The sequence below is a fragment of the Triticum dicoccoides genome, chromosome 2A (assembly GCF_002162155.2).
Source record: "Triticum dicoccoides isolate Atlit2015 ecotype Zavitan chromosome 2A, WEW_v2.0, whole genome shotgun sequence".
In the NCBI taxonomy this organism is placed as follows: domain Eukaryota; kingdom Viridiplantae; phylum Streptophyta; class Magnoliopsida; order Poales; family Poaceae; genus Triticum; species Triticum dicoccoides.
The window spans coordinates 23,453,471-23,469,461 of NC_041382.1; positions in this window are offsets into that span (position 1 = coordinate 23,453,471).

Genomic DNA, 15,991 nt, shown 5'->3' on the forward strand with positions numbered 1-15,991 from the left:
AGTTATTGTTGATATGATCACACTTGATGGCAGTGTTAAATCCTGAACTGTACCACAATAGAGAATGATAGGTGTTCAACCATGGACCAAACTCACTGCATGCTGCTTTTATCTTATCAAGATGATATGGATGTTTTTTGTTTTGTGTAAGATCTTGCTGCTGGCCACATTCTCCCAAATTCTTCCCCTGTCAAATTCATCCACATATGGCTGAATCACTCCCTCTGCTCACAATCAGGAAAAACATTCTTCACTGCATTTTCTAGACCTTTACATGCATATGTGTGTACTGCCAGAGGTGACACTGGCCCTATGCATCTTCTCGACTGCATCATGAACCATGTACATGAAACCTCTGTCTCTGACTGAAACAAACCAATAGCTACAGGGAACATCCAGTTGTGTCCATCTAAAGCATTGCATGCTGCCAATTGACCATTCCATTTTCTTGTCAAAAAAGATGAGTCTATGCTCAGATATGGACGGCACCTGATACGTCTCCGTCGTATGTACTTTTCCAAAAGTTTTGCCCTTGTTTTGGACTCTAACTTGCATGACTTGAATGAAACTAACCTGGACTGACGCTGTTTTTAGCAGAATTGCCATGGTGTTATTTTCGTGCAGAAATAAAAGTTCTCGGAATGACCTGAAAATCAACGGAGAATGATTTTGGAATATATAAAAAATACTGGAAGGAAGATCCACGTTAGGGGGGCCTCCACCTATCCACGAGGGTGGGGGCGCGCCCTACCCCCCTGGGCACGCCCCTCTGCCTCATGGGCCCCCTGACGCTCCATCGACCTCAACCCTAACTCCATATATTCACTTTCGGGGAGAAGGATTCATCATGTTTTATGATACGGAGCCACCGCCAAGCCCTAAACTCTCCCGGGATGGCTGATCTGGAGTCTGTTTGGGGCTCCAGAGAGGGGAATCCGCCGCCATCATCATCATCAACCTTCCTCCATCACCAATTTCATGATGCTCACCGTCGTGTGTGAGTAATTCCATCATAGGCTTGCTAGACGGTGATGGGTTGGATGAGATTTATAATGTGATCGAGTTAGTTTTGTTACAGTTTGATCCCTAGTATCCACTATATTCTAAGACGGATGTTGCTATGACTTTGCTATGCTTAATGCTTGTCACTAGGGCCCGAGTGCCATTATTTCAGATCTGAACCTATTATGTTTTCATCAATATATGAGAGTTCTTGATCCTATCTTGCAAGTCTATAGTCACCTACTATATGTTATGATCCGGCAACCCCAAAGTGACAATAGTCGGGAGCACTCCCGGTGGTGATCGTAGTTTGAGGAGTTCATGTATTCACTATGTGTTAATGCTTTGGTCCGGTTCTCTATTAAAAGGAGGCCTTAATATCCCTTAGTTTCCAATAGGACCCCGTTGCCACGGGAGGGTACAACAAAAGATGTCATGCAAGTTCTTTTCCATAAGCACGTATGACTATATTCGGAATACATGCCAACATTACATTGATGAATTGGATCTAGTCCTGTGTCACCCTAGGTTATGACTGTTACATGATCGATTGAGTAAATTGCACAGAAGTACCACAATTGGGGCATTGGAAGCAGATTGGTACCAAGATTCGTAATTTTTACATGTCAGTACCAAGTCTGGGGCAAGCCGTTACAAAAAGGTCTAAACAGTGTATAAACGCGTATTAATGGTGTATCTGACCGGCGGGCCCCACCTGTCGGGTGCCGGCGTGGCATGTTTTTTGCGTAAACCCCCCTGTTTCACTGGCGCTGTTGTTCGTCGTCTCCACGCGCGATGGCGCCCGATCTGGATCGAGGGGAGGAGCCCCTCGAGCCCGAGCTCCTTCGCTTCCCGTAACCCCCGTCCCGGCCTCCTCCTCGCCTCGCTGCCAGCTGGCCATCGGAGCACCACCACCGGCGACCAGGACCAGGCCATCCCTGCACCCTGCCTCTCTCCTTCTCTTCCCCGCACCCTGGCTCTCTCCTTCTCTTCTTCCTTCCATTTTTTCTTCTTCTCTCTCTCTCTCACCCGGAAATCTCTCTCTCTCTCTCTCTTGCCCATTGGATAAAAGCCCGACGTCATGCCGCCATGGATAGCCTCCCGTAGCTCCAGCCCGACGCGCCGCCTTGGTTCCCGGCCAATCCGCGTTGGAGAGCCTCAGATCCGTCCATCCCCTTCGTCCCTCGACGCCGGAACCCCTGCATCCGGCCGCCTCCTCCCCTTTGACCGCAACGCCCCAGCGCCCTACCTCACCGGATCCGGCCTCCTCTGTGCCCCTCGTCCCGCCTGACCTCATCCCAGCCAGCGCCACTGGAGCCCCTGCATCATGTCGCCTCCTTCCCATTGACTGCGATGCCCCAGCGCCCTACCTCACCGGATCCGGCCTCCTCTGCGCCTCCCATGTCCGCTTGACCTCATCCCACCCAGCGCCAAGTTCCATGTTCGCCACGTGGAGACAACGAACAGTAGCGCCAGCAAAAAAAGGGCGGTTTCTGCGAAAAACATGCCACGTCAGCACCCGACAGGCGGGGCCCGCCGGTCAGATGCACCATCAATATGCGTTTATATGCTGTTTAGACCTTTTTGTAACGGCTTGCCCCAGACTTGGTACTGACATGTAAAAATTACCAATCTTGGTACCAATCTGCTTCCAATGCCCCAATTGTGGTACTTCTGTGCAATTTACTCTGATCGATCGCATCCGGCATCATTCTCTATCACTGATCCATTGCCTACGAGCTTTGCATATATTGTTTTTCGCTTATTTACTTTTCCGTTGCTATTGTTACAATCACTACAAAACACCAAAAATATTACTTTTGCTACTGTTACCTTTTACCACCATTACTACTACTATCATATTACTTTGCTACTAAACACTTTACTACAGATATTAAGTTTCCAGGTGTGGTTGAATTGACAACTCAGTTGCTAATACTTGAGAATATTCTTTGGCTCCCCTTGTGTCGAATCAATAAATTTAGGTTGAATAATCTACCCTCGAAAACTGTTGCGATCCCCTATACTTGTGGGTTATCAAGACTATTTTCTGGCGCCGTTGTCGGGGAGCATCGATCTATTCTTTGATTCACTTGGGATTTATATCTGCTTATCATTATAAAGAACTTGAAAGATCCAAGAACCAAGATTTATCCCTCAACTATGAGGGGAGGTAAGGAACTGCGATCTAGCTCTGCACTTGATTTACCTTCTGTTTTGAGTAAGCTTGCGACACCTACACCTGCTATTCATTCTGATATGTCGCATGTTATTGATGATGCCACTTTTGCTATGCATGATACTTATGATGAAACTACTTCTATGCTTGATACTACTGTGCCACTTGGTGAATTTCTTGATGAACAACTTGCTAGGGCTAGAGAGAATGAAATTATTAAAACTGATAATATTGATGAAATTGATGATGAAGAATCTCCCCCTAGATATGAATTACCTGTTGATCCTGAGGGTTATGTTATGGATGAAGAAACTGCTACAGACTTTCTTGCTTGCAATGATAGGAGTGATCTTAAGAAATTATTAGCTAAGCTGAAACAAAAAACTTTGAATGCTAGAATGAAATATGATCCTGCTTATCATACTTCACCTATCTTTGTTACTTATAAGGATTATGATTTCTCTGTTGATCCTGAGATAATTACTTTAGTAGAATCTGATCCTTTCTATGGCTATGAATCTGAAACTATTGTGGCACATCTTACTAAATTATGTGATATAGCCACCCTGTTTACTAATGATGAGAAAACTCGCTACTATTATATCCTTAAGATATTTCCATTCTCATTAAAGGGTGATGCTAAGATATGGTTTAATTCTCTTGATCCTGGTTGTGTGCGTAGTCCCCAGGATATGATTTATTACTTCTCTACTAAATATTTCCCCGCTCATAAGAAACAAGCTGCTTTAAGTGAAATATATAATTTTGTGCAAATTGAAGAAGAGAGTCTCCCACAAGCTTGGGGGAGGCTTCTCCAATTACTTAATTCTTTGCCTGATCATCCTCTTAAGAAAAATGAAATACTTGATAACTTTTATAATGGACTAACTGATGCTTCCAGAGACCACCTGGATAGTTGTGCTGATTGTGTTTTCAGGGAAAGAACACCAGATGAAGCTGAAATTTTATTGAATAATATGTTGACCAATCTATCTATACCTCTACTAATTTGTGACTCCCATGAAATTACCATGTTAATCAGAAATTAGGAGCCGTTAATCTGATGGGACCGAGTTATAATGGTGTAGATTAAACCTTTAAATCGTGGGAAAAAAATATAAGATGGGACAGAGTTATAAACGTGTGGATTAATCCTTAAAATCCTAGGGAAAAATACCTAAAAAACTAGCACGTAATCCAGTCCCCACATATATCTCACGTATCTCTCAAACAAGAAAAAAAAACTCTCACATACCTCTTCCACAACCCAAAAACTCTCTCAATCTTTCATATATCTCTATCTCAAAAAATACTTCCTTTTCTTACATATCTCTAGAAAAATCTCCCCCAATATTTTTTTGCGTAGAATCTCTATCAATCTTTTAGTTTTTGAGGACCTCTCATGTATCCCTCCAACAAGAAAAAGAATACGGGTACAATATCTCTCCCAATGTCTCACGCATCTCTCTCCAATGACAGAAAACTCTCACGTACGTTTCTCTCTTCCCCGGTCCAACTCTCTCAGTATTTGACATATCTGCATCTAAAAAAGGAATCCCTCATGTACCTCTCTCAAACTCTCATAGAAAAAATCTCCTCAACTCCATCGGTATTGCACATGGGTTTCAGTGGCTCGTCTCGATGTGGTCCTAAACTTGCGAACTCCATTGATAATGAACTGAAGATTGATTGCCATCGGCCAAAGGCGCATGGCGAGGCAGAAGGAAGGATCCGCTACATGGCTGCAGATTTCGTAGGTACTCGGGCCCTCATCTGCGTGTACTAGAAATAGACCCGTCTCTGGGTGTCATCAAGCTTGAAGTGGCTAGATCTTCCTTTTTCATGTCTCAATATATTTGGATGATCATATAAGTGGTGCTCCCAGTGGACATGATTTTGTTTCTTTACTAATATGATAAGATTAATTCCATCCACAAAGAATCATGCCGTGATGTTAAGCATGTAGCATCTGGAAGTCCTTTCTATTAATGCCTTATATGCCTCATCCTTAGAAACTGGGTCTGCTTCCTTTCTCCCTCCAAAGGAAAAAAACTCCACCATTGATTCAGGTGTTGAGATTCTCCAAGTACCAGAACTCTGTCGTGCGATGGATGAACTTCCCCATCCACGGCTCCGACGTGGACGGATTAAACATCCAGCAAGGTTAGACCTCCCAGCACAACAATGTACGTCTTTGCAGATGCCCCTGTAATTTAGGCAGTTCTAACTACCACTCTCCTTCATCTATCCCTGGACCTGCTCACTATGTGTATGATGTATTGTGTGAGCAAAACACCCATTGTAATGGTCACCAGAGAGGGGTCGGCCATGCTGAGGCTGTTCAAGTCGCACATATTTTTTCATATATTGGATCTTTCCAGTGCGTCATTAATTTCAGACCCCTCTATAAGACAGGTCAACATATATGTGAATGGGTCGGACAAAGCTTTTACTCTGGCTACCCCGTGGACAAGGATCAAGCTTGATATGGTCCATGTTCGTACTTAATATTGGATATGAAAATTATGATTTTGTGCTTTAGAAAGCCTATTTTGACTATTAAATAAGGAATTGTCTATAGAATAGTTTCTCGGATTGGAATTATTTTTCACAATGTATGCCTGCAACTATCAATGGTTGTAGAAAATCAATGATCACCCAATATACAAGATTTTTATTTGCATTTAAATTACGGACTGCTATAAAATTCATGATTGGAATGACTGGGCGCTCTTAAGGTTTCCGTATTAACTAAGCAATCATGCATGGTTTGTTTCTTCAATAATCGCAAAATATTTTTCCATGTAGTACATGCGGAGATGGAAGTAAATTTGTCACCTAAGGCCATGATGTACGACCCAACTTTTCAGTTTATACATATTCCATGTGATTTGTGTGCATGTAATAGAAATCCGTTAATGTAAGGTTCATTGCTATTGAACCAAAGCTCTTTCGATGTTGTGGCTTTCTTCAAATTTGAATCCTATCAAGTTGTCAGTTTGTTTAATCTCAACTTATTGTTTCTATCATTGCCTGGTTTTTTAACTCGCAACATTCAACACGGAGTTTCAAGGATATCAAATATCTGAAAATATTCTTCTTATTGTTTTAATTCTAATGAGTTTGTTTACAGGAAAAATAGTTTCTATTGATAATGAAAACATATTAATTCTGAATTCCATAGTTCATGTAATTTAATGTTTTGAAGAGATGACTATAATATGTAAAAAGGATAATACTTTGAGATAGTACACATATAAAATTCCCAAGCATATACATATACCAGAGTAGACCTAAGAAAGTAAGCAATATATATTAGACTGCTCTGCATGCTTTTGAAATGACATAAAAGTGATATCAAACTTCCTCAAAGATATAAATGATAAAATCGTATAAAGATCTAATATCAAGTTACCCAACTAACTCCTTTGTGGAACACATACATTCGCCTATGAATCCCCATGTTGAAAATACTATATGACTTATTTAAAAGAAATTAGATGGCACGTCCCAGTGTAAATGTACACAACACATAGCTTTATGTTATGTAGATTACAATGTAATACTAAATAACTGGCCGTGCAAATGCACGGGGTGGCGACTAGTGAAAATAATTGGACACTTCCTGATCGAATTCCTGAACCAACTCCTAAGCCAACTCCGAAGAAGAGGGGTATTCTATTTCTCAGTCCTAAAGATATGCAAGAGGCAAAGAAATCTATGAAGGAAAAAGGTATTAAAGCTGAAGATGTTAAGAATTTACCTCCTATTGAAGAATTACATGGTCTTAATTTACCGCCTGTTGAAGAAATACATGGTCTTAATCCATCACCTATTGAAGAAATACATGGTCTTGATAACCCGACACAGGTAGTAAAGGTAAATTCTCTCTATAGATACGATAAAGCTGAAATCCCATTTACTAAGTTTGCTAACCCATGCTTGGATGAGTTTGATGACTTTATGGTTAAACAAGAAAACTTCAATGCTTATTTTGGTAGAGAATTAAAACGCAATGCCGATATACTTGAACACTTGGTTGATTATATGGCTAATGTTAAAGGTGAACTTAAACTTATTAGTAAACATGATTCTATGATTACCACTCAAGTAGAACAAGTACTCAAAGCTCAGAATGATTTGCTCAATGAATTGAATAGTGAGAAAAATGATAATGATGTTAGAGTTATGACTAGAGGTGGTAAAATGACTAAAGAACCTTTGTATCTTGAGGGCCATCCTAAGAGAATTGAGCAAGATTCTCAGGGAACTAATATTGATGCACCTAGTCCTTCTAAAAGGAAGAAAAAGAAAAATGATAGGACTTTGCATGCTTCTAGTGAACCTGTTGTTGACACACCTGAGAATCCCAATGATATTTCTATTTCTGATGCTGAAAAATAATCTGGTAATGAACATGAACCCAGTAATAATTTTAATGATGATGTTCATGTTGATGCTCAACCTAGCAATGATAATGATGTAGAGATTGAACCTGCTGTTGATCTTGATAACCCACAATCAAAGAATCAATGTTATGATAAGAGAGACTTTGTTGCTAGGAAGCATAATAAAGAAAGAGAACCATGAGTTCAGAAACCCATGCCTTTTCCTCCTAAACCATCCAAGAAAAAGGATGATGAGGATTTTGAGCGCTTTGCTGAAATGATTAGACCTATCTTCTTGCGTATGCATTTGACTGATATGCTTAAAATGAATCCTTATGATAAGTATATGAAACAATTTGTTACAAATAAAAGAAAGATACTGGAATCTGAAATTCCCACCATGCTTTCTAATTATACTTTTAAAGGTGGAATACCTAAGAAACTAGGAGATCCGGGAGTACCAACTATACCATGCTCCATTAAAAGAAACTACGTTAAAACTGCTTTATGTGATCTTGGAGCCAGTGTTAGTGTTATGCCTCTCTCTTTATATCGTAGACTTGATTTGAATAAGTTGACACCTACTGAAATATCTTTGCAAATGGCTGATAAAATCAACTGCTATACCTGTCGGTATTTGTGAGGATGTGCCTCTCGTGGTTGCAAATGTTACTATTTTAACGGACTTTGTTATTCTTGATATTCCCGAGGACGATAGTATGCCTATTATTCTTGGAAGACCCTTTTTGAATATTGCAGGGGATGTTATTGATTGCACCAAAGGAAATGTCACTTTTCATGTTAATGGCAATGAGCATACGGTACACCTTCCGAGGAAAAAACCTCAAGTTCATAGTATAAACTCTATTGGAAAAATTCCATCGATTATTTTTTGAGGTTTTGAATTTCCTCTTCCTACGGTCAACAAGAAATATGATATTCTTATTGTTGGGGATGTGCATATCCCCGTTGAGGTAACCTAGTGTTATTAAAAAATTCTCCGGTGCCATGTTATTCGGAATGAGTTTGTTAACAAGACCTGATCAACCTTGTTACTTGATTCCTTTTGATGAGCATGAGATGGATGAATTTAGAAAACACAACTCTCTATACCCTCTTTTTAGTTGCTTTTATTTATATTAAATAAAACAAAAATAGTAATTTATGTCTGTTTTCTGAATTATCCATGCAATAAAAAATACCCCGAAAATAAAAGTTCTCCAAATGCCCTGAAATTTAAATATTACTTTTTCTGGAATATTTGAGAATATCTGTCACTGAGAACACAGCAGGGGGAGCAAGCACCTGGCCACGAGGGTGGAGGGCGCGCCCTACACCCCTTGGTGCACCCCCCTGCCCCGTGGGCCCATGGTGGCTCCCCTCCACTTATTCCAGCTACCACACACTGCTTCTTCCTCCCACAAACATCACTAACCAGCTCAAACCCGAGTGCAAGCTCATTTTGCTGCCATTTTTGATCTCCTTTCTCAAAGCACCTCTCACAAAACTGGTTTGGGGGATTGTTCCTTCGTATGTGACTCCTCCAATGGTCCAATTAGTTTTTGTTCTAGTACTTTATTCATTGCATATTTTTTCTTCTTAGGTGACCCTGTTCTTGAGCTTGCATGTCAAATTTATGTGGTCAAAAGTAGTTTTGATGCATGATATTGCCTCTAGGCACTTGTAGGAGTAGTTGCTATCAATTTGGTTGAGTTTGGTTCACTTTTATTTAGAAGTTACTAAAAATTTCAGAAATTTTCTAAAAAAGATGAAGAGATTTTTGAGGGGCTTATCGAGCCGAAGCTCTAAGGATAAGCAAAGTGAGGAGGATAAGAGGCCCAAATATAATCTCGCTCGCACCACGGAAGTTCGGCCATGTGAATGGCCTTGTGATAATTTCTTGAGAGCAGGCGGGATTTATGATGATTTCTATGAATTGGCTGAGAATGCAGGCCTCATCGCCTTCCTCCACGACCAATGTGAACACTATCTCTTACTCACCAATATCTTTGTGCAAAAATTTAAGAAGATGTCGAGCGTAAGGAGCTCACCACCTACAGTGAATTTTTATTTATATGACGAGCGTAAGGAGATGTCACTTCGTGATTTTTGTCGCGTTTGTTTGATCCCTTTCGAGGGCAGCATAGAGGAACCACATCGTGACGATGTAGATGGGTTTATTGATACCATTACTGTAGGGGAAACGAGGAAGGTTTCCTACGCACGAATTACTAGCATCCAGTTTCCTGTTCTACGTGACTTTGCTATATTTGCTAGTAGATGCTTAATTGGGCACGGAAACTGTGGAAACCCGAGTGCCCCTGAAATTGTTATTTTGTGCCATGCCTTATTTCGTGATGACACATTTAGTATGGGCGGTATTATTGCAAAGTGGTTAAATCTTAACCATACTAAGGGCCCCGTCCATGGAGGCATATTCGCCTCGCGCCTCGCTGCACACTTTAACATACCTATTAGGCATTATGCGAAGGAAGAGAAGTTGATGCCTCCTGTTTACCTAGATTATAAGAGTATGGTAGCACATGATTTTATTGTTAAGAATAGGGAAAAGGCTCTTAAGTACAAATTAATATTTGGTAAAAATCATCCTGGGACTATTACCTTGCCTGCTCCTTCCTTTTTTGATTTACCTGCAGGCAAGTACCTTGTTCCATTGGAGGCCATTAACACCTACTAGAACCCTACGTCAGCTACAGAGCCAGAGCCGGAACCACAATTTGATCCTCCACGACAGTCTGATTATCAGTGGGACCCAGAGGTGATTGCCAACCAGTGGCAATCCGAGGCTTCTTCACAGTACGACCCCAACTATTACTTTGGATATCCGCCAGGCCAGCCCTGGCCATAGACCAACTTAGGCCAAAATCCTAAGCTTGGGGGAGTACGTATTTCTCACCGACATTACATTCATGTTCACACACTCATTGCTAGTTGTCGGTGCTCATACTTTTTCATTGTATCATCCATGCTAGTTTATTTACCTTTTTATGCTTTCTTCTTGTGTGTTTAATAAACCTTAATAAAAACAAAAAAATTAGTTGTAGCTTTTAATTTGTTTACTTTCCATGCTTGTAGTAGTAATTAAAAAGAAAACCCAAAAATATTTCTTGTTCTTCTTTTGCTTGTTGGGAGCTTTCCCGTGTAAATAGTTTTATTTCTTTTCTTGTTCTTTGAGGGTCGATAGGAGAAGACCATAATGAAAATGTTAAAGTGGCTCTTATATGCATTATCGTTGATCGGACAAAGAGCCCATATTACCTTGTCTTCTCTCTTGAATTGAATGCTTGCAGATTCCAGCTTAGTCCAATGCACGTGCACTATTATTATTATACACACTATTTGGTCATGCAAGTGAAAGGCAATAATGATGATTATATGATGAACTTGTTGAGATGAGAAAAGGTGGTATGAACTCGACCTCTTTTTTTTGTAAATATGATTAGTTCATCTTTCCTGATTCAGCCTATTATGAATAAACATGTTTGCAATGACAATTAGAGATTATAGTTGCTTATGCCATGCTTAATTAGCTAGGAGCTTATAATGGTTTACCTTGCGTGCCAACATGCTATTAAAATGGTTGTGATGTGGTATGATAGGGTGGTATCCTCTTTTGAACGATTCGAGTGGCTTGACTTGGAAATTGTTCACACATGTAGTTGAAAGAAAATCAACATAGCCTCTACGATATTTATGTTCATGGTGCATTATATCCTACTCATGCTTGCATTCGGTGTTGATTAATTTTAATGCATGTTCATGACTGTTGTCGCTCTCTAGCTGGTCGCTTCCCAGTCTTTTGCTAGCCTTCACCTGTACTAAGTGGGAATACTTCTTGTGCATCCAATTCCATAAACCCCAAAGTTATTCCATATACTACCTATATATGGTATCTACCTGCCATTCCAAGTAAATTTGTATGTGCCAAACTCTAAACCTTCAAATAAACATTCTATTTTGTATGCTCGAATAGCTCATGTATCAACTAGGGTTGTCCGTATCTTCCATGTTAGGCGGGTTATTCTCAAGAGGAGTGGACTCCGCTCCTCACTCACGAGAAAATGGATGGTCACCGGGATGCCCAGTCCCATGCTTTATGCAAATCAAATCAAAATAATTACAAACAAAACTCCCCCAGGATTGTTGTTAGTTGGAGGCACTCGTTGTTTCGAGCAAGCCATGGATTGATGCTTGTTGGTGGAGGGGAGTATAAACTTTACCATTCTGTTTGGGAACCGCCTATAATGTGTGTAGCATGGAAGATATCGCCATCTTTTGGTTGTTATGTTGACAATGAAGGTATACCTCTCAAGATATTATTCATATCTATTTCAAAACTGTGCTCTAGCACCCCTACAAATCCTTGCTTCCCTCTGTGAAGGGCCTATCTATTTACTTCTATGTTGAGTCATCATGCTCTTTTTAAAAAGCACTTGTTGGAGAGCACCGCTGTCATTTGCATCCATTACTGTTAGTTTACATTGAGTATGACTTTACTGGATCTCTTTTACCATGAATTACAATGTCTAGTCAGTCCATGATCTTTAAAGGTTCTCTGCATTTATGTTTTGCAGTCTCGGAAAGGGCTAGCGAGACACCATATTGTTATATCATATCATGATTGTTTTGAGGAAGTGTTGTCATCCGAGATTTATTGTTATTGCTCGCTAGTTGATTATGGCATTGATATGAGTAAACATGAGACCTAAATGTTATTGTGAATATGGTTAGTTCATAATCTTTGCTGAAAACTTGAATGTTGGCTTTACATATTTACAACAACAAGAGCGAACAGAGTTTGTAAAAGTTTTTCTTTATCACTTTCAGTTTATCAACTGAATTGCTTGAGGACAAGCAAAGGTTTAATCTTGGGGGAGTTGATACGTCTCCGTCGTATCTACTTTTTCAAACACTTTTTCCCTTGTTTTGGACTCTAATTTGCATGATTTGAATGGAACTAACCCGGACTGACGCTGTTTTCAGCAGAATTGCCATGGTGTTATTTTTGTGCAGAAATAGAAGTTCTCGGAATGACCTGAAAATCAACGGAGAATTATTTTGGAATACATAAAAAATATTGGAAGGAAGATCGACGTCAGGGGGGCCTCCACCTGTCCACGAGGGCGGGGGCACGCCCTACCCCCCTGGGCGCGCCCTGCCTCGTGGGACCCCCGACGCTCCACCGACCTCAACCCTGACTCCATATATTGACTTTCAGGGAGAGAAAAATGTTGGGTTTCGTAGTAATTTCAAAAAATTTCCTACGCACACGCAAGATCATGTGATGCATAGGAACGAGAGGGGAGAGTATGATCTACATACCTAGTAGCTCGACAACGGAAGCGTTTGGTTGATGTAGTCGTACCTCTTCACGATCCGACCGATCAAGCACCGAAACTACGGCACCTCCGAGTTCTAGCACACGTTCAGCTCGATGAGGATCCCCGGACTCCGATCCAGCAAAGTGTCGGGGAAGAGTTCCGTCAGCACGACGGCGTGGTGACGATCTTGATGCACTACAGCAGCAGGGCTTCGCCTAAACTCCACTGCAATATTATCGAGGACTATGGTGTCATCTCAACGGATTTTGATGGTGCCCTATTTAACATGAATGCGACCGTCTCTAGAGCGTATCCCCAAAACGATAGCGGTAAATCAGTAAGAGACATCATAGATCGCACCATATCCAGTAAAGTACGATTACGACGTTCGGACACACCATTACGCTGTGGTGTTCCGGGTGGCGTGAGTTGCGAAACTATTCCACAATTTTTCAAATGTACACCAAACTCGTAACTCAAATATTCTCCTCCACGATCAGATCGTAGAAACTTTATTTTCTCGTTACGATGATTTTCAACTTCACTCTAAAATTCCTTGAACTTTTCAAACGTTTCAGACTTATGTTTCATTAAGTAGATATACCCATATCTGCTTAAATCATCTGTGAAGGTGAGAAAATAACGATATCCGCCACGAGCCTCAATATTCATCGGACCACATATGTCTGTATGTATGATTTCCAACAAATCTGTTGCTCTCTCCATAGTACCGGAGAACGGCGTTTTGGTCATCTTGCCCATGAGGCATGGTTCGCAAGTACCAAGTGATTCATAATCAAGTGGTTCCAAAAGTCCATCAGAATGGAGTTTCTTCATGCGCTTTACACCGATATGACCTAAACGGCAGTGCCACAAATAAGCTGCACTATCATTATCAACTCTACATCTTTTGGCTTCAACATTATGAATATGTGTATTACTACTATCGAGATTTAACAAGAATAGACCACTCTTCAAGGGTGCATGACCATAAAAGATATTAGTCATATAAATAGAACAACCATTATTCTCCGATTTAAATGAATAACCATCTCGCATCAAACAAGATCCAGATATAATGTTCATGCTCAACGCTGGCACCAAATAACAATTATTCAGGTCTAATATTAATCCCGAAGGTAGATGTAGAGGTAGTGTGCCGACTACGATCACATCGACTTTGGAACCGTTCCCCACGCGCATCGTCACCTCATCCTTAGCCAATCTTCGCTTAATCCGTAGTCCCTGTTTCGAGTTGCAAATATTAGCAACAGAACCAATATCAAATACCCAGGTGCTACTGCGAGCATTAGTAAGGTACACATCAATAACATGTATATCACATATACCTTTGTTCACCTTGCCATCCTTCTTATCCGCCAAATACTTGGGGCAGTTCCGCTTCCAGTGACCAGTTTGCTTGCAATAGAAGCACTCAGTTTCAGGCTTAGGTCCAGGTTTGGGTTTCTTCTCTTGAGTAGCAACTTGCTTGCCGTTCTTTTTGAAGTTGCCCTTCTTCTTCCCTTTGCCCTTTTTCTTGAAACTAGTGGTCTTGTTCACCATCAACACTTGATGCTCCTTCTTGATTTCTACCTCCGCAGCATTCAGCATCGCGAAGAGCTCGGGAATAGTCTTATTCATCCCTTGCATATTATAGTTCATCACGAAGCTCTTGTAGCTTGGTGGCAGTGATTGGAGAATTCTGTCAATGACACAGTCATCCGGAAGATTAACTCCCAACTGAATCAAGTGATTATTATACCCAGACATTTTGAGTATATGCTCACTGACAGAACTATTCTCCTCCATCTTGCAGCTATAGAACTTATTGGAGACTTCGTATCTCTCAATCCGGGCATTTGCTTGAAATATTAACTTCAACTCCTGGAACATCTCATATGCTCCATGATGTTCAAAACGTCGTTGAAGTCCCGATTCTAAGCCGTAAAGCATGGCACACTGAACTATCGAGTAGTCATCAGCTTTGCTCTGCCAGACGTTCATAACATCCGGCGTTGCTCCTGCAGCAGGCCTGGCACCCAGGGGTGCTTCCAGGACGTAATTCTTCTGTGGAGCAATGAGGATAATCCTCAAGTTACGGACCCAGTCCGTGTAATTGCTACCATCATCTTTCAACTTTTCTTTCTCAAGGAACGCATTAAAATTCAACGGAACAACAACACGAGCCATCTATCTACAATCAACATAAACAAGCAAGATACTATCAGGGACTAAGTTCATGATAAATTTAAGTTCAATTAATCATATTACTTAAGAACTCCCACTGAGATAGACATCCCTCTAATCCATGATAAATTTAAGTTCAATTAATCAATTAATCAAGTGATCACGTGATCCAAATCAACTAAACCATGTCGGATCATCACGTGAGATGCAGTAGTTTCATTGGTGAACATCTTTATGTTGATCATATCTACTATATGATTCACGCTCGACCTTTCGGTCTCCGTGTTCCGAGGCCATATCTGTATATGCTTGGCTCGTCAAGTTTAACCTGAGTATTCTGCGTGTGCAACTGTTTTGCACCCGTTGTATTTGAACGTAGAACCTATCACACCTGATCATCACGTGGTGTCTCAGCACGGAGAACTTTTGCAACGGTGCATACTCAGGGAGAACACTACTTGATAATTTAGTGAGAGATCATCTTATAATGCTACTGTCAATCAAAGCAAGATAAGATGCATAAAAGATAAACATCACATGCAATCAATATAAGTGATATGATATGGCCATCATCATCTTCTGCTTGTGATCTCCATTTCCGAAGCACCGTCGTGATCACCATCATCATCGGCGTGACACCTTGATCTCCATCGTAGCATCGTTGTCGTCTCGCCAAGCTTATGCTTCCACGACTATCGCTACCGTTTAGTGATAAAGTAAAGCATTACATCGCGATTGCGTTGCATACAATAAAGCGACAACCATATGGCTCCTGCCGGTTGCCGATAACTCGGTTACAAAACATGATCATCTCATACAATAAAATTCAGCATCATGCCTTGACCATATCACATCGCAACATGCCCTGCAAAAACAAGTTAGACGTCCTCTAC